Raw genomic sequence first — 27,556 nt, 5'->3', positions numbered from 1 at the left:
CAAAACAATAAACTCTTTTCAAATAAGGTTGAGGAAATTGTGTCTCTAGTAATCCCTCTTCTCAAACAAGTCGAAATAATCTCACTTTCAGTTTTCTTCAGTTCAGTTTCCCCCACAGAAATAAATCCTCTTCTCAAAAACCAAATCAATTACGGATCTCTCAAAACAAACGTAATACAACATCTTCGATGCTGTCAGAGTTGATTGTCACAAGCTGACTGTTTTTTTTATTTTTAGTTTGGCGTGCATCGATGATGCATGTCCATGTTAAAGAAGAAATCACTCTTCTGCTTCTCCTCATGACAGCTTTCAATCATAATTCAGTTATTAAAGACAAGAAGCTAAATAGTTGTCATCTAACATACACATAAGGAAACGCACATAACATATTGTGAAAGCCTGACCTACATTCCAAATTTTCTGCAATACCTGTGTGTTTTCATGATTGTGTCTTGAGGTGAGTTGGACCTGCCATTAGTTCAATCTATTAGACCAATATTAGATCTATTGGACCAATATACATCATGTTTGTAGTGCAGACTCTACGATTACAACACTGATATATTTAACCACAACTTATCTCCCAAATGTTTTTGTCCCGAGTCTTGAATGTGAGACAAATAACATACTTAGAGAATGACGTTTATGCATGGTTGCTTGTGGTTGTCATGGTTTCCATTATAACTACTGTACCCCATAAATGTCACGGCTTGAATTATTATTGGTATTAAAAAAAATATTTCCTTATAAATCTACAGTCTTTAAATCTCAGCTCCTTCATTTTTATTGATATGTATGGAAGGATTCATATCATAACAATATAACTTAATATCATGCACCAGTGCCTTTCTATATTCATAATTACGTCCCCACTCTTCCCAACTTGCTTTTCCACTGACATGATTCGCAGTCGAATAGCTACTTTAAATGATTTTCACTGTCGTAGTTATAGTTTCTGAGAGCAATAGAAAGAGAAAAAAAGGGCAATATCAAACCGCCAATGCTTAACAAAACCAGTTTGTGTTCCTGCATGATATTGAAGGCAGGGCATGGCAAAAAGGTGGCCAATAGAAACAGTCTTGAGGCATAGTGTGTTTGTATTAAACAATAATTAATACAGTCTGTTTTTAATATGGAAATGATTATTCTAATAAAATGTGAACTTTCCTAATTGATCTGAAAATGTCCCTGTCAACCGCACAATTTGGAGAACATAAAAAGTTGATGTCTAAGAAAAAAAAAGGTGCCGATAGGGTGCAATAATGTGAATGAGTTGTGAGTCAAACAAGCATTGTGGAGCGTACAAAGAAAATCTTGTGGAGTGTTAGAAAGTGTTCTATGTTGCAGAACGGAAATTGGAAATAGAGACAAATAAAGACTAATAGGGAAGTACATTATGTTAGTCAACAACATAATGTACTTCCCTAAATAAACTGAGATTGAGGTTATTCAGTGTTTTCTCCAAGTTAAATTCTCATCAGTATTCATTTAGAGGGATTTGGCAGCTGAGACTGAGATACATTTTATCATCTCACCGCAGATTAGGCAGATAGGAACTGCCTCTGTGGTTGTTTTCACATTGGAGCTACCACGTGCAGACTAGAAAAGAGTTGCAAAACACAAATATTGAATCCAATATTCTCACATATGCATGGGATATAAACTAGGACACACTATGGTGTATTTATGGGAACATAATCTGCCTAAATCAATATAAAGGAGGGCAATAGACCAAAGACTTTTCTTTGTCTTTCCTGATAGCAAGAAACAGGGTTTTGTTTTAACTTTAGTTGGCTTTTTCATTTTATATTGCACAAAAATTAAAAAGAAAAAATGGAATATTTCTGTCCAGTTTTTCACACACCTGTAACCTGTTGTCATCATTGCACCTGTTGATTGCCTCTGTGGGCATGGTCTTTATAAGAGTCTGTTTGAGCTCTTATCTTTAACGCTGACAAAGGCATGCTGCCAAAACTTGTTTGTGGCTTCAGATCCATCTTTGACAAAGGCTTTATGCATACAAGCATACAGTTGTGGCTAAAATTGGAGACCCCTTTTGCTTTATCTATAAGCACTTGTGGAGTTTGTTCAGGCTTTTTTGGAACATCCAAAACACAAATGCTGTGTCCCAATTCAGATACGTCCATTAGTACACTTCTATGTCGTACACTAAGTACTTCCTGGTGTAGTGTGCTAATTTCGGCATGGTAGTGCTGACTCAATTCAAGTATGACCACTGTGCACGCACCACAGATGATAATTGCAATGTTTTTAGTATGTTTTCTTTGCCTATTTGTAACCAGGCTGAGTATTAGCGCCAAAGCCTGACTACCAAAATATAAATATGAAACATATGTACATCTCACATTTATATACTGTATAGCAGTATTGACCCCAAACATTTAAGCTCTGACAGTTTCTTTTTTTAAAAATGCCAGTGGTTCCGCACCTTCTGCTACAAAGCCAAAATGGCATTGTGTGGGTGTCGAGCACTCAACTTTTTGACTGTTATGAGTGCACTATATGAATACTCACAGTACACTGCATTTTCCCATAGATGACAGTGTGAACGCACTCATGTACTCAAAATAGCAAGTGTGTGGAAGTACGCAAATTGGCATTACATAGAGCATACAGTTTTAAGAATACTACTGTAGACGAATCCAGAGGCATACATATTTCTATATTATTTCAGTGTTTCCTCTTCCCACACACACACACACACACACATGCGCGCGCGCGCACACACACACACACACACACACACACTGCAGTGTACATGCAGAGCTGTTTGGTGCCCTCTTAGGCCATGTTCACATCAAAAATAGCCTTGAATAGAGGTTTGCATTGATGTAGGCGAGCTTTTACAGGTACTGGTGAGAAGATGAAACCCAACCCATGAAATCTAGTTTAAAGTCTTATCAGACACAAATACAAAATGTACAGCAGCTTGTGTTCCTGTGAGGCAGGACTTTACAACTCAGAACCATGTGTGCACAGTTATGGATTCTTGAGTCTTTCATGGTAGATACTACATTACAGAATGCAACAAGGTACACAGTAGTCTATCTTGTGTTTATTAAAACAACAAAAATACTGTATTGATGTTGGACTGTGCTATGAGTTTTTGCTACCATGCATCCTCACTGATTAATACAGTGCACTCAGTGAACAAGAAGCCTGTGTTCCTTTGATGAAGTGCTATTGTTAATCCGAATGTAGGCTCATTGATTTATCATAGTCATACTAATGAGAGACAAACTTCTGAAGTTAAAAATCCACAAAATGATTTCAGTCCCCTCCAGTCCGTTCACACACACTTCACAATACTTAAAAAGTGTTTTAGCTCCATGACATCTTCTCTTTGAGCTTTTGTGTTAAGTGGTCCTTTATTGAAGAAGGCACTTACTAATATACTTTTAAATGTATGTACAGTTGATAGTTTTTCAGACTCTGAAGATCTAACTCTTTTGTTGGCATACACTTTACCAGGAGGGAATAAATCATTGAGGCACTTGAAAGCAGGAGAACACAGCACTCAGTGACGACAATATGGAGCTCTACACTGACGTAATGAGCAATATTGTTGCCATCCCGCCAAAACAAATAAATCAATTTGTGGCATTTGGACACTTTTGCCTCAGGGTTTTATTTTCTTTCTCAAATTCTCACCTTACGTTTTTGTACCTGGTCTCCTGTGTTTGTTTTTTTCTTTTCAATTTTACACAACATTTCATTTTAACATTGTGACACTCATATTGTATTTCACTGTTGTACCATTACCTGGGGATAGAAAGATGGGCTGGGGTCACACAGTACTCATGACAACCATTAGCCACAGCCACTATGGGATATTATTTAAACTTTGTTCAGCTCACTGCTGCCCCACACATCCACAAACCTCACAGCGAAAAAAGACTCCAGATGGCCTGTGTCACCCAAACTGGAGTAAACATACTTGTTCTTCTCCATGCTTAGATGTCAGGGATGACATACTTTGGACTTCTAAAGAGGCCAGAGAACTTCTTAGCCCACTTCCAGATCTATAATGGAGAAATGATGGAGGTTACAGACTAAACATTAAACAAGTAATGTCCTGCTTAGTTTTTTCTCAGTGGATCAGGGTAGGTTTTTTTTCTCTCCACAAAGCATTCTTCCACAACCAATGATTTGGACAGCTTCAATAGTCTTCAGCAAGTCTGCAGAAAATGAATGGAAAGATGAACAGTAATCTGAGTATTTATATTTCTCCATTTGGTGTTTTAATGATGGTGGTGCTGTTAAACGCACTGTTCCAGAATCTCCCATAGGCAGCTCTTCAGTTAAACTGATATCTTAAGCTGCATCAAAGTGACTAATGGGGAGAATCTATAAATTCTGAATTTGGTCGAAGAGTGGTCTACAATGTAATTCTTATGGGCATTCACACATCATCAAAATATGTCAGCTAAAATTGCTTGGTTTTGCACAGACCGGCTCAGGTTGTGATATAAGTGTGGGGTTCTTTTCCAAGGTTGTCAGACAGAGGATAGACACCATTCCTGTACCTTTCGCTTGATTTGTGTAACAGACATTGAAGAAACAAACACTTGCAAGGATATTTTCTATTCTAGCATGCCACATATAGGGTTACACAGGGTCAAGCATATATCCCGAGGTTACTGTAGGGATATTGTTAAATCCTGGACTGACTTCTATCCCTGAGATACAGAACAGATGTATGTTACTGTACTCATTACAGTGGTAACCAAGGTCAGAGGATAGGGCTGTCTCACTCCCTAGACACAACAGATAGGTAAATAATGTAGAAGCTTCTGCAAAGTCGGATAACAATGTCAGACCACTAAGGGGAAGCATAGTTTGTGTTCCCTTAGTGGTCCATATTATATTATGTTTGTAGCCTAACAACCATTTAAGGACAGAGAGTATTTGTGGCCACTATTCTGAGTGCATAGACAAGGCAGAGAGGACAGCTTCTTCAGAGTTGTAAACAGTATATGGACTATACTTATATAGCACCTTTCTAGCCTTCAGACCACTCAAAGTGCTTTTACACTACCTATCTCATTCACCTATACATACACTGATGGCATTGGCTGCCATGCAAGGTGCCAATTGCTCATCGGTTTGGGGACCATTCATACACATTCAGCAGCTTCTTGCCCAATGAGACTTTGACATGCAGGAATCGAACCACCGATCGTCTGATTAGTGGACAACATGCTTTACCTACAAACCACAGCCGCCCGCGTCATGACAAGTGTATAGATAAACCCTCTATTTTCCTTGGTTCAATAAACCTTTCAACATAAGACATCTTGGACCCATGTTCACTTTCTCTGATCTGACCATTGATGAATGTTCTTGACAATTTCATGAAAGTGAAACATTAAATTACTACAACATTAACAACCACACCACACGCTAAAGAGTATGACTCAGAAGTATGAAGCCATATGACAAGTAAAACAGATACAAGGTTTTAAAATTGTTTAAAAGGTATAATTGCTATCTCTAGACTTCAGTTTTTGACAGCAGTAAAATAATAGAAACATTTAATAATTTTTTGACTCAGGGATTCACCAGTAAACCTATTGTGCGATCACAAAAACACCAAATGCAATTCATCACACATCCCTCAACCTACTTTGTAATTTCCCTCAGTGTTATCTAAAGCACTCTTAGCATAACGACAAGTGTGTCTTTCTTCGCCTTGATACTCTTTAAACCACACTGGTTGGATATAAGTGGTCGCCGATACTGAGGGGGAACCACATGGGCTGCGTAATGACAATGTGTGCGTATTCGATAAACCCTTTTCTCACAGGCACTGGAACCACCCTGGCGGAAAACGTGATTACACTTCTCTACAGGAGGTGCAATGTAGGACGTTGTTGCAAAGGGAAAGTGGTGCTTGGCTTGTCATTTAAGGCCACAGTTTGACTGTTGCCTCAATGCCACTAACAACTTTGACATGCATGTAATGTCTGAGGAGGGATGTAGAAGAGGCGTTTCTGTCCATTTTCTGTCCACATTGGAAGCTGAGTGTGAGCCAGTTACTAATGACTCAATGATGTGTAATGTGGATGACACCATGTGTTGTAGCCTCTTTGATGTAAACTGACTAGAAAGTTGTAGGGAATTGAAAAACAGAATAAAACACCAGCATACTGTGGTCACAAAGCGAAGGGTTTTTAGTTTGAGCCAGAATGCAAAACAGCTGCCAGCTGCCAGGGGCTGTTGTTTACAGCCTCATGACAGATACATATTTTACTGGAAAATGGATAAAGGATTTACTCACTTACAATGCACTAGAAGAGTTAGACTGGTATGATGACTGCTCTTTGAAATAAAATTAAAATACTCAGCCTTGATCAAAATCCTGGAATGTCTGACTTTTGGCTTATTTCTGATGGATGAAGTGGTTTCAGTGAAAGTGTTTTAGAAATTCTAAACATATCTAAGACACTGTGGCCTTAGTATGACAGAGAAGCAGAATAAATTAGTCAGGCTTTTCTTTAGTAGCACTGCTCCCTTCCCCCCTACCACTCACTGGTATTCAACTGACTAAAAATATCTGAATAGTAGATATAATTTGCCTTTTTTTATTCATTTTTCTTCATGCTCAAAGTGCTCATGTATGTCATTGAAGAGTTTTATCTAAGTCTTTTCACAAATGATGACCCTAATTTAATCTAATGTAATTAAGTCTTCCAATCTAAAATTTGGGCTAATTATGGAGAAATGTTGTGAGAGAATTAATCTCGACTTGGAATAATGGTTATTTTAATTTTAGTCATTTAGTTTATCATCTGAATATCCAAAGTTTAGTATCTGTCAACAACCCATTCATCATTGGTGTTTAAAGGATTTCTTTTGTATTTTTTACAAATCCCAAAATATCTTAGTCTGTCTCTCAATACTTTCTATAATTGTTCCCTACCATAAGGTGTCTGTGACTCCACGCCCATTAATTTCTACTAAAGATGTAAGTCCAGTTTATTCTGTAAAGTTTTGTCTTCTAAAAAATGATTCTGTAATTTCCTAAAATAACTGGACACAAGTATTTGGTGTATTTGCTGGACTATATTTAGTGATAGATTAACAGACATTTGGTGCACTGGCAGGACATATGTTTGATCTGTTCAAAATTAACTACTGCGTGTAGATTCATGGCATGTGTTTTAATAGTCTTTGGAAAACAATGGAGCTCTATAGTCTTGGGTAGGGTTGGTTTCAAGGTACGGTTTTCCAATCATTTCTACTTTTAAAGGCCCTTACAATATGTAAAATTAAAGAGTATCTATTGGCAGAAATGGAATATAATATTCACCAGGTTGTGTTCATTATAATTGCCTGAAAATACAAATTGTTGTGTTTTGTTACTTTACAATGAGCCATCTATATCCCCGAATGTGCAGGTCCTCTTGCATGGTATCCACAATGTTGTACCACCATGTTTCTACAGTTACACTGGCTATAGAGCCTTTCACAATTTTCACAGGATGGTAGGGGGGAAGGGGAATGTAAGGTGAAGGGTATTTAGTTGACTGCAATCTTCTACCTCTAGATGCCACACTGTCCTACACACTTGTCCTTTAAGAATAAAGTTAAGGATTTATTTCATCTGATCTGGAAAACAAGAAGGATGTTTCATTATCTTGAAACGTTATATTCTGAATATCATGGAACAAGGATGGTGTACTTTTATAATGAAGTTTGGCTGTGTGCGCCGTACATGTATTTGTCACTCTTCATATGGAAATGTTGCAACTTTATTTCCTGGTTTTTAAGGATTCTGGATTCTGCCATCTCTTTAGCAGAAGAGTCAGTGGAATCATTAATTTAATTCATCATTTTATTTTATCTCCTGGCATCTGTCATAAAACAGGCAACCTGCCCTAGCAACCTGCTGTAACTAATGTATACAGCAGCGCAGATCTCCCGCTGATGTGCATTCACATTTTTTAGGCTATTTGATATTTGAGCTGACCTTGTTTGGTTTTGTTTTTTTTTATTTAATGAAAAATATTTGTTCACGTTGTCCGTTGCAAGAGGGACACAGGACACTTTTATTTTCCACAGGTTACAGCGCACGCACGTGCCAATTAGCGTTCCAACTTGTGCGTCAAGTAAAGAGACTGCAAGGATGTTCTGGCTGCTGTCATGTTACTTATCAGCTACTTTTCAATAATAATAATTGTTGTGAAATCTGTGGAATTGTTGTATTTTTGACAGAAAACATGAGGTTTAAAAGATATATTTAAAAATATATATATATTTTAAAATAAATCAACGTCATCTAGCGGGCCAGATATAATTGTTGGCAGGCCAGTTTTGGCCCGCGGGCTGCTAATTGCCGACCCCTGCTGTAGGCTTTTCTCATTTAGTGCTACTCAGTAACTGAAGATACATCTAAAATATGGCTAGCTAAAGGTGTAATGCATGTCACATTCTGAATGTGTTTTTCATTTCTATATCTCCAATTTACATCCCTTTAAAATCCTCTATTGTACATTTGTAGTGGCAGGACATTGAGTGCCTATCAGCTACAGTAGATTGTCCTCACAAGATTTCACCTCATCCTATGCAGGCTAGTTCTGAGCTGCTAAGGTACTGTAACACTGTAATATACTGAGTTAAAGCACATTTTTATGGTGCTGATTTGTAAATGATCCACTTACGGATCAAATTATTGCAGCATGTCACAAAAAAACAAGCGACAAATAGATTTTAAATACATTGTGAATGTTATTAATAGGCTTATTGTGTTGTTATAATGAAACAGCATTCTCTTGACATCTTTTAAGTCTCAATTCCCTCAGTCATTTTGTCAGCAGGTAATTGCTGAAAGCAGTGTTTAAATATGTCTTTGAATAAAGACGGCTAATGACAGTGGGTCAATAATTTTGTGTTTGGATTCTCTAGTTGCAACTCCTTAAAAGCTAATAATGACTTCATGAATGGGCAAATCTCAGGTGATCAGCACCAACCCACCAGACACCCTTCTGGATCATTTGGACTTAAATATATTTCAACCCAGGAAATGTGTGAGTAAGAGATACAGTCTCTTAGGTTAGCATGAGTGCATCCTGTGTTGGCGTTCTTAACACTGCGATTGACAGGCAAAGCCCAGCCAGGGACCTGCTCAAAACTGAGGCTTTGATTGTTCTTTTGTAGGGTCCCCTGGTCGACAGAAAACTGTTGATGAGCGAGATCTGCCCCAGATATCAAAGCACCGTTGGGGGTGCACTTCCATGTCTTCCTCTCATCAGACTGACATCCTCTGCATGATCATGAGCAGGAAAACACGGCAATGAATCTAAACCAAGAGAACTTGTTGTGTCGTGGGTCCCCAGAGAGAATCATATAAGGAACAGGAATGTGTGAATGTGTATGAAAAGGTCAGTCAATGCGGTGGGCTCTACTCGAAAGGCTGGATCATGTCATTCTTGGGTGGGAGGCAAATGCATGGGAAGCAACATATAAACATATCAAAGGACCTGCTCTGAGTGGGATATAAAGACGTTTACTATGAAGGGATCGTATGCAGCATTCATCGTATGAATGCTGTATACGATGGCCAATTTCAGACTACCATGTGTCCCATACCCTCATTTATAACATTGGGGGTACAACCACTGGTACAGTACATGCATGACCTGATAAATTAAACATCCCTTTCTCATAAGGAACATGAAGCCGAGCACAAACATATTCAGGCATGTATACATGCACACCCACACTCATATTTGCATAGCAAACAAACAACACAGCTCTCAGAGTGTGTGTTTTTAGAAAGGCAAACAGCTTGTTGGGACGACTGGTCATAAAAATAAGAGAAAGAGACGAATAATGCACGTTCAGTCATTGCCGAGATTATAATGTCACTTGGGAGCCGGGGCCCTGCACAAACATCCTGCTGTGCTCTATTTCAATAACTTTCCATAAACCAATCTAATCTCCCATCCCTCCTACACGATGCTTTAAGGAGCTTTTGTTTGAAAATAAGATAATTCCTTATAAATCTTAATAACGCTGCCTGAATTGTAAAAGGTTTCACAGCTTAGGGGCATGATTGGCTCACAGCAAATACAATACACAAGACCACCTAAGTATGTTTAGGATGTGCGTCAGATGGCATTCTTTCAGACCGTCTCAAAGGTTAACTTGTTATTCCTGCTGTCACACAGATCACATGCACAATCTGTAGCATGGTTCCTCATTTACAGTAGGGCACTTGCATTGCATGCAGTGCTATACAACACAATATTCACTGATAGTGGTACAATGAGTACATCAACATTTCAACATAATAGTGGGAAATAACAGAAGTAAAATACTGGTGTGAAAAATGGGATTCTAACAACTCACATTTCCTTTCTATAGGCTGCCTGTTCATCGTGCTCTTTGAGTGTGAATGAGTGGCCTTGAGGTGTTTTCAAGGGACCATATGGCACAATACCATTCAGTATAGGTAAGTGTTTCTAAACCGTTGTCACCCATTTACGATAGAAAGAGTTTGAGGCTTGAAATAACTCCTGAATAGTCAATGACAAGTCTTATCACAGCACATACAAAGCAACCTCAGACCTAGGAAGGATATTCAGTGTTGACAGGACTTTTAACATGATAAAAGTGACAGAAACCTTCAGTGGGAGGTGATAAATCGGAGCCTTTAGCGCCAGATTTGTGGATTTGGTTGGTGAATTATTCTTATTCTCTCTTTATCTTTCACCCAGGATGTGTGAGGCTTAGTATCTGGAAAGTGAAACATTTTGTAGTGTTAGCATGAATTAGTAGTTCTGCAAACACATAAAACTGTCTCAAAAAGAAAAATTGCAGAATGACAAATAAATCTGTCGGGTCCATGTTTCATTTATGATAGGCTAAGTCTGCTATTTTTCCTCTCCCTTCAGCTCCTTACTGTGCAGAACGCAGACAAATCAAATGAGCTAATAGCACCTCCCACTCACATTAAAGGCTTCCATATTGAGCTTTATGCAATATGTTTATTTTAGCATTGTACTTGTATAATGTCTCCATTTTTGTTAGTTAATTAAATGCACTTCATACACTGCATTCTTTTAATTTAAATGGCCCAGCTTCATATTTAATGGACACATCTTGAGACAAAAGACTGACACCAACCTGCCAAAATGATGATGCTAACAATAAGAAAACTATAGGCAACTAATTGGAAGTTACTTTTTTTGTGGAGTTTCCACAAAGGTTCAGCCAAAGGTTAAAGAATATAGAACAGATTGCAAAGCAATAAAAAAGCTGACCTGGCATGAAAGTTTTAGTCTTGACCTTGGAAACAGCAGCTGACAAAACCATTTCATCACAATGTCACTCACTTGATGTTGGAGCTTCTTTTTTTTTCATCAAATAGCACAATATTTTACAGCGGTGACAGTGACTCTGACAACAGTATGCTGGGATAATGACTGAACAAATTTAAATAATGAAAAAACTGTCCAGTGCCAGCTGATGGAAGTACAGTTTTTGTCTTGTCCAGTACTGAAATGCTGTCATACTGTACGTATACTGTATGCAGGGATCTATGAATGTGCATGTAGTGATAAATAACCCAAAATAACACCTGGTTGTTAAATGCCTCAAAGTAAGGCTGTTGCCATCCTTGATGTCTTTACTATAAAGCAGCCTATATTGGAAGTGAGCCTACATTTTCCTGTATCTTCTAAGTGATCAAAAGAATGCTTTCATGCTTGTGAAGCTTTATGGTTCGTCACTCAGAAGGTTTGAAGGTCATTAAAAAATATAGAACAGGTGCTTTACATGGAGAATGAATGTGTGGTCCTTGATAGACTAATTGGAAACAACATATGCGTACAACTTTCAGTCAGTTTGGCTTCAGTCTTTGCAAACCCTGTACTGAAGAAATAAAATGCTTAAACTCGAGGCTGTGGGGGACTTAGCTTGATTCAAAGCACATCTAGTTGGAGTATACAGTACTTGAATCAAGTGCAGTGATGTCTGGCTGTTGTTAGAAAATGAATTTTCATTGGTTAGATTACTGTATATGGACAAATAAATCAAGTCAATTCAAAATAGAGTCTCTCCTAGATGATTCATAAAGTATCTTTTCATGGTGTGGAGAAGGTACGTCACATGTTTCCATTAACATCTGACTTTGGTGATGCTAATGAGATGAAACAGATGAAGATGTATTTTTGGAGCACAATGTGTAAAAGCTTAATAAATCAGCTCTGACCTACAGTAAGAAGATCTGACATGCTCAAGACTCAATAAAGAAGTCACTTTCCTCATACACTGTTTTAATTAGTTCCCCTCTTCATCCCATGATTCCACAAGTCTGATGTCTTAATGAAAACACTTTGCACATACACTGTAGATGTTAACTTGTCAAATTACTGGCCATGCATAGTGTGACACAAACTCGTGTTATAGTCCGATAACATCTGCAGCAGTTTTTCTACTTTGTTGCTAAGTGACCCAAATATATTCAAAATGTGTGTGAATCTGGTAGGCAGTGAAGTCTGAAGATCAGAAAATCAGTTACAGTATAGAGACATTTTACCTCATTTGAACTCCATTCAGGTCACTGGCATGGTTGATTTAAGAAGCCCTGACCTGAACTTGAGCCTTGTTTGAGTCCCTACAACCTAAATATTTTTGTGCTGTTAAAGTGGTTACTCGCAATGGCAAATCATGCATTCTTTGGGGGTTTGTGTCCGCCCAATTCACAGAAGATCATATGATGATGATGATGAAGATGATGAAGGCTTTAATTTGTTATTGCAACAGTACAAGTACAGTACAATGAAACTGCAAAACCAGTCTGTCCATATGTTAAATATGTCATCCTTTTATGAACCTTGTCAACAGATCTGTCTCTTGTTGTTTACATTTTCAATCTATATATTTAGGAAAACACGAGTGTGTGACCCCAACCTTGAAATGTACACGTAGTTTCTACCCTCATTCAGTGTGGCCGACTTTATGGGTTTTGTACCTTTCAGACCCTTTTAACAAATGTATTTCTAAAATGCAACTAGTGACACATTTAGCAACTTATACTACTACTACTACTACTATAATATATTATATTGTAATTCATTCCCATGCTTGCTACACAGCCCACATGCCTCTTCAGCCAACAGTGGTAGGGTCTTCCCTTCCCCTGAGCTTTATGGTTACATGGACGCTCTTGCTTTGAAACTTTGTCTATTAATAGCTTGTTTGAGTTTCTCTCTTACTCTTTCTCTACAGATCTCCAGATTACGGTGTTCCTAGAGCTTGTAAATATGCAACACAATAAATATGCAGCCACTAAAACTGGTAATGAAAGCAGAATACTAAAATGAAAATGACCATCAAGGTCATTCTCTGGTAAAATAAGAACATGGGTGGGATCTAATTGGCTCAATGCCCATACCATGGTTAGCTCTTTAGTATCAGTGAAACTACTGAGGTGTAAACAGGCTGTTTGCTAAGACACTGGCCACACTGGGGCTGTTACTAACACATATCTTGTTAGTTAGCATATCATAGTAGATAAGTAAGTGGTCTGACCAAACCTTCTGTAACACACTTAGTGTGAATATTCCCTCAGTATTTGTTTTTACAGCTGAGCTGCCACATTCATGATCAGGAAAAGAGAAGCAGGTGCGATGAAAGGAGGGAGGGCTGCCGGTGGTGGTATTGGTGGTGGTGGCAGTGGTGGGGGGGGCTGATCAGGAAATGGTGTAGGGAAATCTAATTTATTTTTCATACGCTGCTGAGATGGAATGTCATATATCATGCTATGCAGCAATTTTGTGCCTGTCCCAGGCTCACAAAAGATGAAAGAATAGCGATCAAAGATACAGAGAGAGAAGTCAGCTGCTGGAGTTGCTATGGGATCCACTTCCTCTGAGAACAATATAAACTGTGAACTTGAAATAGTCATCCAGCATATTGTCACTGTTGGTTTTCAGCAAGGGACAAGTCGCTTCATATATTTTACACTGGAGGCGACCGGAATGAACACATGCGAACACTTTTGTGGCATGTGTACACACTTGGAAAAGAAACAGACTTGGGACTGAATGGACACAGTTTGAACCACTGGACTGCAGATTTACGGGAAGGTCTATGGAACCTCGGAAAAATCTGCATTAAATAAAAAGACATAAAATAAATAATCAGATTGTGTAAAATAGAACCAACAATAACACAATTCTACCCATTATGTAGTGTTATTTGGCCATTCAATTCCAAGCTTTTTATTAACATTTTATTTCAAAATAAGGTTTTTTAAAGGTCCAGTGTGTCAGATTTATTTTTTACAGAATATGGCATGAATGTTTTTTTTGTTTTCATTTGTTTAAGATGACCTCAAAATTTACAGACACCACAAGACTTCTCACCACAGTGTCCACCATGTAGAACTATGATATTTCTGTCTTGAAAAAAGTGAAGAGGGGTGGTTGCAATCAGAAACTACACGACTACCACTGATCAAGTTGATTTTGATTCCATGGCACAGCTGTTAAAGAGCATGATATTTCCACTCAGGCGTTGGTAGAGGCTAAAGACAGAGCAAACACGAGACCTTGTGATTTAGTCAAACAACACACATTTAAACTAGTTCAGGCTAAGCTAATGGTTAGAAAACAAGAACATAATATTTATTATATAAAATAGTAACTTAAAATATTAACAATGAGACATTTCCTGCCTCATTTATGATCCATCAGCTGCATACATTCTCTTTTTCACAAACCAAACCACCTCTTGGGTTTAATCTGTTGTTGCTGCTGTTTTTTTTGTTTTGTTTTTTTTTGTTTGTTTTTTACAGTGATCATTAAACCATACATGCTTTTAAGATTCACCAGAAGCTTTCAAAGCTATAAAGATATTATTGAGTTGGCTGTGAATGTTAACAGACAGACACATCATAGTTTTTATGCCTCCCTGATGTGCTTCAATTGTTCCACATGAGTTTTCTTATTTTATTTATTTTATTTTTGCTGTGTTCAGCCTCTATAAAAACACTCATCCATTCTCATATCTATTACAGCACACTTCTTGAGTGTATACTGCTAGCTCAAACACAGTATGGACCACTGCTTTACAAGACAGACAAAGTAGAAAAGCATCCATCATTCATATTAATATACAGAACAAGTCAGGGCTTTCCCTTTCAATTACTGTTTGATGTATTTCTTCATTCACACAGCTTGTCATTGATTGGCTGCACCAACATGGCCACTTTCCAACCTTTCCCCCCTTTTTTTTTCTGCTTCAAGGTTTGAGAATTTCCATCGTCTTGTTACACACCAGAGCTCAACCAATTTACAGTATCTATATCAGGCTTTAGAAGCTCTTTCTGCTTTACTGGCTCCATGGAAAATGTTCTGATCTGCTCCATGTTCCACATTATGATTACTAAAGGAGATATCAAGCTACATATACAGATGTACAGCATATCCACTGCTAAAATGTCCTTTTTAGCAGTCCATTTGTTCGTTATTTTTTACTGATATAATTTGCTTGTGGGTGTGTGTCATTATCTTCAAACAAGAGAAGTCGATTTGCATTGGGAACAAGCAAAAACGTGCCCTGCAGATGCAGTCAGTCAGTACTAGGTTAAGTGACTAAATGGGATTTTTTTATTTTTTATTTTTTATTTTTTTTTTGGGGGGGGGGTTCCTGATACAACACTCAACACAGTAAACCCACATAGCACTTGTCTTTTGCTTTATGAAGATGAATACAAACCAAATTGGCGAGGACTTTGAGTGAGTGTAACGTTTGTTTGTGCCTTCTCACTCATTAATACAATAATTGGGGCTACTCTATTGCCTTGAACATTATCATAAGTCTGTGTGCCGCAGAGTAAAAGTCTTTGATTCTCTGCAGGAGCAGGAAGGATGTAATAAGCACATAGACGTGGTGTCTGCTTTAAGAGATACTAAGATAATCCTTTATGGATCCCCCAGAGGGGAAACTTGGTGTAACACTGGAACAGGGATAAAATAAGTACAGATAAACAGAGAAACTATGAGCAAATTGTAAGAAAATGGCCAGAAAATAAAATAGGTTTATTTGCAACAGCAATATAAATTATATGATATACTGCAGTATAATAAGGTGAAATGTAGTCATATATAATGGAAATACAGATATATAGCTCAGAAAAATACAATCTTACAATTAAATGCATGAATATTATTATCAGTGTCTCAAGTGTCCATGAGACTCATGTGAAACGGGTGTGTGAAGTAGTCAGGATTGCTTTAACATTTGGACAAAGCTTAACTTCATAATAAGTGTCAAGAGAGTGATGGCATGCAATAAAGATCAGTTTCAAAGGGCCAGTCCGCCTATTTTACATGTCAGTACTACTACTAAACCTATGAAAAACTAAATCACTGGAGAAAAAAAATATTTGTTTTGTTTTGTTTTGTTTTTTACAAACTTCGTGCCATCATTTAGGCTTTCATTATCACCACATATTGTTAATATCGACCTCTCCACACACAGATGTTGGTGTAATGGAGCCGACCAAGTAGTCAGACAAACAAGCCAAAAATACTTTACCAGTTTAGCCATGCTGTCAAAAACCATGTGGGCTTTATTACAAGTTATTTAAGTTAAGTTCTCCATTCAAGTTGTCTTTATAAAATCTGTCAGGATAAACAAACAGCCAGTTACTAAATACATATATAAAACATTAACAGTATCATCTGTCTTAATATTGTATGGCTATTAGCAAACAGTGCATATGTACACATAAGAGAAACATTGTTTTTTTTGGCCACCTGGTGAATACAGGTCCAATATTTCATCTCCTTTTAGCTCAGTTTTGGTCTCCACCAATAGCAGAGGGAAATATCTGGCTGCTTTGGCTCACCAGGAAGTGCACAGTGGCCTCATAATAGCTTTAATGCTATAAATGCTGCAGGCCACGAAACCAAAACAATTCTCTCAAAAAAGAAAGGAGGGGAACAGCAGAGTCGGATGATCATTTCCTGTGGCTTTGTCACCACAAGCAACCCTTCTCAGATTACACAGTCTTGTGGGCCATTGTTAATATGAAAATGTTTAGTGTAGTTTGAAGCTTTTGAAAAATCCAGAGCTGTTGCTGTGAAGTCCAGCACCAGGTTTTATGTGTAGTGTAATTATAACTCTATCTTTTATCTTTTACAAAGCAGCAATGAGACTAAATGATATCTATAATGACCTGACTGTACTTAAGTTTTAACTGTGAACATCAGTGAGGTGTTTAAACTGAGCCCCTGGTGCAATCATGCCCACACATTTTAAATCAGTGGAGGTGCTGTGAATATGATGCAGGTATTTTGCAAACACTCCCACACCATGGTTCTATATATTATGACATTTTTATGTTGCAAGCTTAACATTAACTACATCATGGACTGTAAGTGTAAATCAAACATTAGCTTTTATTCTTTGAGGCCATCAGGGATCCCTCCCTGCAGTTGTGTTGGTGAATTCACAACCGCTTTAGTACATGCACTCATCAAATGTTCTTAATGGCTCACTGACAGGTTGTTTTCCATGAATGCAAATGAACATTATCATTGTAGCATTCAACTAGAACAACAACAAATATACTTCTTTATTTGCCTGGCTTAATTGCTTATTAACTCAGCATTACTTTGTGTTTTTATTAAATGATTTCACATGATAGTTAATCAGTTACAGTCCACAAAATGCAGCTCCTCCTCAACAACAGCCCATCAGCCAAACAAGCTTATATGAAGCATTGCAAACTAGGCCACCTCTGACGCTCTGCCGCGTTGCACACAATGCACAACTCCAGAGACTGGGGAGCATTGATCTGCAGTAAATCTGCATGAGTTTTCTATCCTCTTCCGATTCGGTGTGACAAACCCACTGGAGCTGAACTAATGCTGTTAAAAAGCTGCACCAGTTGCCATGTGCTTTTTGTCTGATGTGTTTTCTCGTTCGCTCGCCGCCACCGCTGTGGAAGGGGGGAGAAGAAGAAGTCTTGCAAGTGAACACAGAGCTGAGTCAACATGCAGCAGAGCTCGGTCTTGCCAAAAAAGAGCCAATCTGTCTCTTTTGTGATGCCATTTTTGGATTTTCACTTGTTGGAGAAAATCTATTTTCCCTCTCAGTCTGATTCGTGTTGTAAACTTTTCTTTTCTTTTTTTCTTTTGCCATGTTTTTCATCACCTGTCGCCCCTTCCATGATTAGCTTGTATTACAGCATCAAGGGTAAAGCTTTTGTGAGGATAGGAATCTTTTAGTAGAGCACATGACATTGCCTCTCATTGCATCATACATCAGTATTATTTGCATGCCTTGGAAATGTTTTAAGGGGGATTCTTCAGTACAAGGTCCTCCATTATCCTGCAGAATGTGTTTTAACAAGTTTGCGGCAGGAAACATGAGTGCTGTAACTGAAGTGGTGCACTGCATAAAATAAAGGTCATCATCTGTGATTCTGTTAGAAATACAGCTCAGAATTGAGACAAGCTCTTGGCATATGATGATATTTCTCTCTGGATATGAACATTTGATGAGCTCTGAACATACAGTACAGCTTCTGAATGTACGCAGTAGTATTCCACAATCCACTTCCATTTCTTGCTTTGGAACAATTTGCCAAAAACTTAAATTAAATCAAATCAAAACACTCTGTAGAAAACATATTGTTGTTACACTGTGCGCCGCTGTAATGTCAAAGTGTAAACCTCTCGTTACATCACATATTGATTTGTGGATAGCCGTTTTAAAGCCTTTAGCCTTGAGATGTTATATAAAATATATATATTGAGAACTTTTCTTGTGTTGTTCAGTGCAGGTAAAAGCTTGTCTGACGTCCAACAGTTGTTATTTTTAGCTCATGATCAGACACTGAAGTCTGGCACCTTGATCTATTCGACAGTCTCTAACCTCAGCTTGTCAGTTCACGTCTCCTGTCTTAGAAGTGCAGAATGGCCAAGAGTGTTTTTTAATGAATGTGAATTTCAAACCACCATTATTTTATCTTAAACAATATTAACTTGATTTAATCATATACACTTAAGTAACAATGCTATGCCCTGTATTATTTTCACTATTCACTTTTGGACTCAATTTTTTGTTTTTAAAGGTAACAAATCATGTTCAGATTATTATTTTGTTCTGTTTGTTTGTTTGTATTCTGAGAGTCTTAACTTAAACAAACATGTGTAAAGGAGTATGAGGAGTAAGGAGTAAAAAAAAAGACAATTTAAGACTGAGGATTGAAGATGATGTCTCATTACTTCCAGTACAAGCTCTGCTCACAGATACAGACAGCAGACTTCATGTTACAACTGTACTTGCAGCTGCTGCAGATCCCAGAACAAATGTTACCGGTATCAGCATTGTCATTGCAGGTTGAGCACAGGAAGAAGTTTTATGGTAATGTTTTCCAATAACCCATTTTACAATATGTACAGATGATGTCCATCTACATCTGTCAAAGTCCATTTCAGGGTTTGATGTTATAGGTTCAGCAACTATCTTCCTATTTCAGACTATTGAAGGATGATTAGAACAGGGCTAAAATGTTGTCTTTAATGTGTTTAATATTCATGTCACGTTTACTGTTTTGGGTCTGGTGATTTCACCATTTTATTCTTTTTATTTATTTCTTAACAAAACTTGTATTTACCCAAGCAAGTCCCATAGATATGGATAGAATCCTGTTTTGTTCAAGAGATATTGCCAAAACAACATAAAAGCTTTTAGATAGAACAAAACAAATTCAGGCAATGGATAAATCAAAAACAGAAAATACTCAAATAAAGTATTAAAGTAAGCTAAGAACAGAGAAGTCATGTAAGAGAAGTCACAGTAGTGCACAATAATTACAGTTCTGTTGGATTCATGTTATTTCCCATCTCCGTCTTTAAGAACAGATAGATAACCAGTCTTTTGATCTCAGATAATGATTGTAGGTTGAACTCTAACTAAAATAAGCTGGTGGAGGCATGATGGAAGTTTGCCCAGAGCCTGTACCAGTCACTCAGTTGAAATATAGAAACAGACAATGGGTGATAAATCTGTTTATCACAGCATATTTAGATTTGTTACCAGAGTCCAACATGTGAAGACATTGCTGAGGCAATCATATACATCAAATCACCATAATGTTGCCTTCTTGTGATAAGAGATTTTCTCTCGGTCAGCAAAAATATATTCTTCTACAACAAAAACAAATTAGAATTTCTATGCAATAATATGAAAGCCTCTTCAGGTGCTAAGCTAACATTTTCTGGACTATTTCCATAGCTGTTTTTGAGATACAAACAATATTCCCTGTGCTAGAGCACTTTAACATCTCAGCATACTTCAGCATTGGATTTAGCAAGCCAAGCTCTTAAACTATATACCCATTCACAAAGCTGACTGCTGTGATGTTTTCACATATGACAGGAGAGGCATCAAATGTGACACTGGCTCTGGCCTTGAGTATTACATCTTTTCAGCTTTTACCATTGAGTTAAAATGTGCAGAACTACGGCGAACTATGGGAGTGAAAATGATTTGTACATCACTGCCTCATACAGTCAAATGAAGAGAATGTATGTTTCCGATTTATTGTTGTGAAGCTAGGCAGGGCCACTTCCAAACAAAAAAGACCCTTCAAAACATATGGTAAAGAAATCACTGGGTAGTAACTGTCATCGCTGAACTCATGGCATCCGATTTGAATCTGTTGCTATGGGAAACGAGAAACTACAATGTTAGATAAAATGACTGTGCCGTGTTTTCTAATTTCTGTTTACTATTCACTGCCTCAAGCAAAATCCATATGGACTACATGAGTCTTCAACAGGATGCAGACAGATTTTCAAAACTAAACATAGTTAGTGTTCTTGGTGTGGGGATGATCAAAATAAGGGACGCAGAATTAAAGAAACCGTCTTGTGCAGGACATCGTACATTCTTTAAGACTCCTCAAATCATCAAAAAATTCAAAATTACAAGTCTCCTTTGGCAGACTGGGTGTAAAGGTTACATGGTTTTTGAAGGGAGTCAGTGATGTCCTTCTGAGGATCCTATCTTGTCAAAGGAAGCAGTGAGCAGCCAACCAAGATCGATAAATAGATTTCAGGAGCCTGCAACCCCATCAGGCAGATTTGACAGTACACATACACCTCTCTCTCCCTCACACACACACACACACACACACACACACGCACACACACACACACGCACACACATACACTCCTCTTGACTGTTGTGTTTCAATCAATGGACTCCAGTGACTGTGTGTCTCTGGTCAGTGCAGCCATCCCAATGAGCACAGCACTTATCGAGTTCCTGTGTGGTCTTTGCCCTCTGCAATAATACAAAACAGAATGTTCATGCAAATGCTGCTTATAACAATAAGCAGTGAAATGCCACGGTAAAAGAAATGGAATAATTAACCATTCTTATAGCGAAATGAAAATGTAAGTAAAGCACAGTAATCAGTAGTACAGATTTATCTTCTTACCACATGCTGTTTTAAAATATTGAAATTTAGAGCTGCACTAATCTGTATTTTTTTATAGTCCCACTGTGGATTTATATGACTCTTTTCACAAGATACATTTAATTTCTTATCACCTGGATCTGCAGTTTGTTTTTGCTCTATGTAGCATTTTATCATCTTTCAGCTTGTTGTTTTGGCTTTATAGCCTGCAACTTTGATGTACAGTAATTGCCCAGCACCAAACAGACAAAGTTAGCAACTACTTTGTGAATACAGCGGTGCATTTAGCAGCTTAAGAGCAACAGATTGTCTTCAGGAGTTTAAAGGAGAGTCAATGCTGGACCGTGATGAAGACATCAGATATCAAGTAGCTACGTAGCCGGTAGATAATGCAGCCAGTGTCTACAAGACTACAAGTTTGAAAATGATAAATGAATTAGATTAATACACTACAAAAGTAGTCTGTTGGCAGCCTTAAATCTGGCAATGTAGGTCTGCAAACATTTTGGTGTTACAATTTTTTCCATTTGCTCAAACACAATTTTGCAAACTAGGCTGGTTTTATCAAAATACTAACACAATTCACCAAACCACACACCCAAACTGCAAAACATCTCATATATCACACAAAATGAAGCACTGCAACCAAAATCTAACTTTTGCACCAGATGGCACACACTTCATTTACTGTCTCTTCATTATCGTATTTGTAGATTTTTGTCTAACCAACTACACACTGTTGGGCATAATGAAAAGCACTCTCATCTTTAGTATGCTTTGCCATAATACTAACATAGTTACTTAGTAAACTGTAGAGAATTCTTCAGATTGTTTACATGCACAGAAATATTTGCAGATACACACACATGCTATTGAAGTATTTATTTTATTTATTTTTCACCAAACAAGTCAGTGCAACATATGCACAGCAGATATATTTACATTGAAGTGAACTAAAATATGTTCACAAAACAGTAAGCTGAAAAATACAATTGCAGAAAAAATCCCCTCCCCCTCTCATTCTCCCCTCCCTCTTCCTCTTCCTCTCTCAACAATGTCTTCCAAAGATGCTCACCTATCTTCTATCGTCTTTTATTGCTTACTTCCTGATTGAAGTGTTAACAATTACATAACACCATGTTTGGCCAGGTGGCACATATACAGTAGTGGCCAATGAGCTCATGTAGTGTCATTTTAAATGGCGTGTTTTGACTTTATGACTTTATGTCAGATTGTTGTGTCTTATGCAGAGAACCGCGTTCAGTACACTTAAAAAGTGCCACTTCGAATTGCAAAATGTGTGTAAAGCAGAAAATGTGTTTAAATTTTTGGAGATTTGAGATGAGGTTTTGCTCCCTGCGTGTCAGTTTAAATATTTGTGCTATCCATGTCATTTCAGTGTGTTAGCAACTAGATAAAACTGTAAATAGAAAATGCGCAATTTATAAATACCACTCACTGTATGAAGTGACAGTACATGACTGTACTTCATTTTTTTTTAGTTCAGCCTTTTACATTGACTACATTGTGTTCATAAGATGAGCCTAAAATGATAAAAATAGCATCAGACTGCAGATAAGTGAAACCGATGTCAATAATTCTGAATTAGAAACAAACCCACAAGATCGAGACGTCTGAGACAGCAGAGAAAGTGTCTCCACACCGGTCTCGAGATCTATAGCCCAGCAGTCACAATATGCAATATAATGCTTATACTATTGACTGATCTTATTTCTGGGCCCACAAGCCTATGAAAAGACTTTCCTGGGAAACAAGTAAAATGGACTGCCACTTTCTCTTTTTCCCAGTATCACCAGTGTGTAACTAAAGCCCAGAGAGATCAGAAGGAGGCAGGAGCTTTAGTGTACGGCTTCAGTTGCCTCAACATGCACTAAAGAGGTTCACTAAGCAGTATAAATTACCAGCTGCCTTTGTTGTACAAGCCTCTGTTGATGGGAGATCTTTTATTATTTATTTTTTATTTTTTGTCTTGTCTTTAGGCCAGTTGTATGACAAAGACAGGCAGCCACATCTGCTCTGTGACAGGGGTGTTCGCTGCACAGAATACGCCTGCAAAGTGCATCTCACATCAAAGGGAGCGTTCAGTATCTCCAAATCACTTCAACCATACATCACTTTGAGTTCTTTTATTATCGAAATTTTTTAACTAATTAAAAGGGGGCCCTTATCAGGCTTTGAAACCAAATCACGTATTGAGTAGGAAACAAAAGTTAATCCTATTATTGCAGCCGGGATATTGGATGAATGAATCACATGCAGATTATTTTGATTTGATTCGAATCTGCTCCAGCAGCTCCTCTTCAAACAAATTCGTGACATACTGCTTTCTGTCCACAAGGGAAGCCTCGCATCAGACATGTTCCTGTTCGACAAAAAGCTGGCTGACAGCCTACTGATTGGTTTTTGTGCCCTTCATACAGTATTCTCTTCCCATTGTGTATCTCTGTCCTGAGCATATTTCTCCTCAGTGACTTTTTTTTTTCTCCCTTGTCAGCCATTTTGTGAACATGCAGGATCCCTGTACATGAGGGCTCTTATTTCAAAGCTGCTTGTCTCTCATTCAGGAAGCTTAAGCTCTTTAACACCTGCAGTATGAATTATATAACAGGCCCCCCCATCATATGGACAGTGTCCTGCATGTACACACACATCTTTCTCCTCTCTGCATCCGTCCGTGTCCAATTGGAGACTGATCATATCTGACAACACCTCTGTTAGCTTTCACTCAGTCTGTGGACACACCTGGGTTCATTTTCTATCCGCTAAAAGTTCTTGATGTTTGTTTTTAACCTTCTTGGAGTGGCAGATGGATGGAGAGTTTACTACCTTAGAATTTTGGGTAAAGTTTGAATTACAGATGGCTGTGTTATTTTCCTCTCGCAAACAAACCAAAGCCAAAAACTTGAACTAAGATAGTTAAAATATTTCTTTAGAAACAAACTTTTTAGAAAAGTTTAACAAAGCATTAGCGGGGGATTAGAATTTTTGTAGGATTTTAGTTGTGTTATAATAGTATTGTTTTACAAGATAAGGCCTAATTAATTCCTTGAAAAGATCAAAACCATCATAGACCGATCTTGCTAACACCTATTGCCTGTAAAGATGAAGCTGGATAAAATGGATCTCATTCCTCTGTGCCCTTATTGTCCAAAACCATGACTGAAGACTGGAGCCACACTGGTACCCTGGTCCATTCATTACAGGAGCATGAAAAAATAAATTAAATCAATGCATCAATCTAGTACATCTTATAAGTAGATAATGTTTATTAACCAACAGCTAAAAGTAGGCTCGTTTAGGAGTATCTATTGGCAGCAATGTTATACAATATTGATTTAATCACCTAAAATGAAGAATTATTGTGCTCCCATTGTCTTAAAATGATCCCCTTATATCTACAGTGAGAGTGTTCAAGAGGAACGGCCATGTTCTGCTTTGTTCTACACATCCCAAAACGCCATACACACCCTCATCCCCGTTCAGCTTCAAATTGTTTAGAGTAAAGCAGTCGTCCTGCTGATAAATCCTGAGCCCCATCAGAACTGTCCAAAAATGTATTTCAGAGGCTAAAGGTTGAATTCTGTTCCCTCAGGAGAGTTTCTTGGTTTTACGACTGCAACTTTTCATTTTTCTGCTTAAATGTCTGACAAATTCTGCTGCAGGGACATTAAAGAATGATTAAAATCACTGAAAGGAGTCTCTCTAAACTTGTGCATCAATGCAACACACAATAAAGAAATCTAATGGAATGCCCTGCTCAACATTATCTGAAAGGCAATAGAGCTGACAGAGACTGATAGAGGTGGAGTGAAAATGTCAAGGTGGATGCTGGTCTCTGTTTCGGAGAAAATAACTCATTGGTGGGTGTCGTTTGAATGATATATCCGTACAAATGAATTGGGATGACGTCAGAGGTGATAACTAGTACTTACCCATCAGGGCTTCACTGACTGCTCTCCTGCCTGCAGGTCGACTCCTGTCGCTCCCCGCTGTGCTGAGCTGTGTGTTACCTTGTGGGAAGCGGCGAGGTCAGAATGAGCGTTAAATATTAATGCTTTATATATTGTAGCTTATCTTACTGAAATATGACTAGGCGATTGACAGAACATGAATCAGCAGCGATTTATCAAGAAGAAACACCTCAAACGCAAAGGTTATGCTGATTTCTCTATATTATGGCATCAATTCATTCGAATCATTTAACATTTTTGGAGTGTTGGTTGGATAAAACAGACGTGACATTGACCTCTCAAAACTTGCGATGAGCATGTTCACATAAATAAGCCCTTGGCTAATTTTTCAGATCCAATTTTTTTTCCATTCTTCTCATCCTTTTGATCCCTCAAACACCCACACAAATCTCTCTCCTTTTTTTCCCCCACTTTCTGTAACAGAGGTATGTTTTTATACAAGGCTCAGTACCTTTTATGACAGCTTTTTGTATGTCCCTGTCTCTCAAACTCCAATGTTATGCTCACATACTCTGCTAGCTTTCCGCTGTTTGTTTGGAGGACGACTGGAGTTGGTAATCAGCTTTCACCGGCAGCCTGAAAAATAAGTTAAGGCAGTGAGCAGCTGCCAGCCATCGTGTGTATGAGTGTGTGTGTGTGTGTGTGTGTGTCGGCACATCTGTCAAGTGTGTGTACATCTGAATGTCACCACAGATAGTTGTCTTTAAGCAGAGCATATGAGAAAGTGAAAGAAAATTGAATTTTGAGGCTGTCAACCGACACACTTTCAGCAGCCTGTCAAAATCTAATCACAGATGGCTTGATCAGACAGTGTATCTCGCTGTGGTAAAAGCTTTTCTGTTTTGCTCATATGAAATTTAGAAAGCTTCCACCCACATTGAGAGGCTGCCTGTAGGCTTTTGCATACACTGTGTGCATAGTTGGCTTTGCTGCTGGGCCTGTGCTGTACATTGGAGCTGTAACAAGGGTGATGGATGAAGCTTGTTACTCACAAGTGATTTGCATCATCTATACTGTTGCCACATTGCAGCCGTGGGAACCAACGTAAAGTACATTTTTTCCCTCCTTTTTCACGGTAACAGATCACACTCTGTCAGAATCCATCTGAAGTTGTTTCTCCTTTCTTTGGTCTTCAGCCTCTCAGGCATGATGTGGTGAGGGGGAAAAGAGACTGGTCTTTTTCAGGCTACAGATCCACTTTTTCCCAGAATCCCTCTGCTCCAATCGACCCACCTCTGCATGGTGATCCACTTTTTTCCTTCCGAATGTTCCCAGGCTATACGTCTCTTTTTCCCTCTTCCTCTCCCTCTACTGTATCTCACTCTCTCCTTTGCTCTCCCTCCCCAATGCGATGGCTTCATGTTGCGGTGCACCTTCAGGCTGTGTGTGGGATGGTGTTGTGGGCTGGCATCTGGCAGCCTCTGATAAGAGAGCGAGTGAGCTGGTGCTATTCCTTCTGAGATGTTTTTAATTTTTTATTTTTTTTTACCTTGTCCAGGGCAGCAAGGTTCCTTTATTGTGTCTGAAGGACCTTGCATGAAATGTACTATACAATAGACTTTGATCACAAAAGACTTTTTTTTTTTTTTTACCTGAAGGCACGTGTGTCCACCATGTTTAAGTGTCATTATTTGCTCTTTTGTGATGATTTCCTCACATGCTGTACCAAATCTTAAAGCTACAGTAACTGATTTTTATGGCTTGGCAGTGGCAGAACGAGCTGAAAACACAACTTCATATTTTTGTTCTACGTGTTAGAAAATAATTGCCTGTAGCATTCAATCTTTTGTTTGTTCCCTTGATGACAAATATTCACCCTCTTTCTCTTTTTTTTTAGCTCCATTTTGGTCTCCACCAACTCTCGAGAAAAAATGTTCGACAATTTTGCTGCTAAATGCTCCCCCGTTTTGATCAACAATTCGCCAACTCTTTTAGCAGCTGGCTGGTGGTTGGTGTTGGTCGGTTAGCATGTGGTTGGGTTTTTATTTGCCTATAAAAGCTCCCTTCTGTGACTGGAAGTTAGGCAGTTTGCTTGGCGGAAAAGCAAAACATTGAGCTGAAAGTGACTACAAGCTGAAATGAGCTTGTCCTG

The 27,556-nt window shown here is 38.2% G+C and overlaps 1 protein-coding gene across 4 annotated transcripts in view; it reads left to right on the top strand.

Moving 5' to 3' along the window:
* The window catches only part of LOC104930751 (leucine-rich repeat and fibronectin type-III domain-containing protein 2), a 120,172-nt gene that overhangs the window by 68,581 nt on the left and 24,035 nt on the right, over window positions 1–27,556 (top strand). For 2 of the 4 annotated variants that reach the window (XM_019267559.2, XM_027275154.1), the window contains one exon: window positions 10,390–10,477. The exons of 1 other annotated variant lie outside the window; for it this stretch is intronic. The gene's annotated coding sequence lies outside the window, so the exon portion shown is untranslated. Of the gene's footprint in view, window positions 1–9,389; window positions 9,405–10,389; window positions 10,478–27,556 lie in introns of those variants that run through there. One more of the 4 variants, XM_019267561.2, reaches the window with a different exon arrangement.

The sequence above is a fragment of the Larimichthys crocea genome, chromosome XXIV (assembly GCF_000972845.2).
Source record: "Larimichthys crocea isolate SSNF chromosome XXIV, L_crocea_2.0, whole genome shotgun sequence".
Lineage (NCBI taxonomy): Eukaryota > Metazoa > Chordata > Actinopteri > Sciaenidae > Larimichthys > Larimichthys crocea.
Note: the sequence above shows the minus strand (reverse complement) of the source record. Positions and strands in the feature narration are given on the sequence as shown.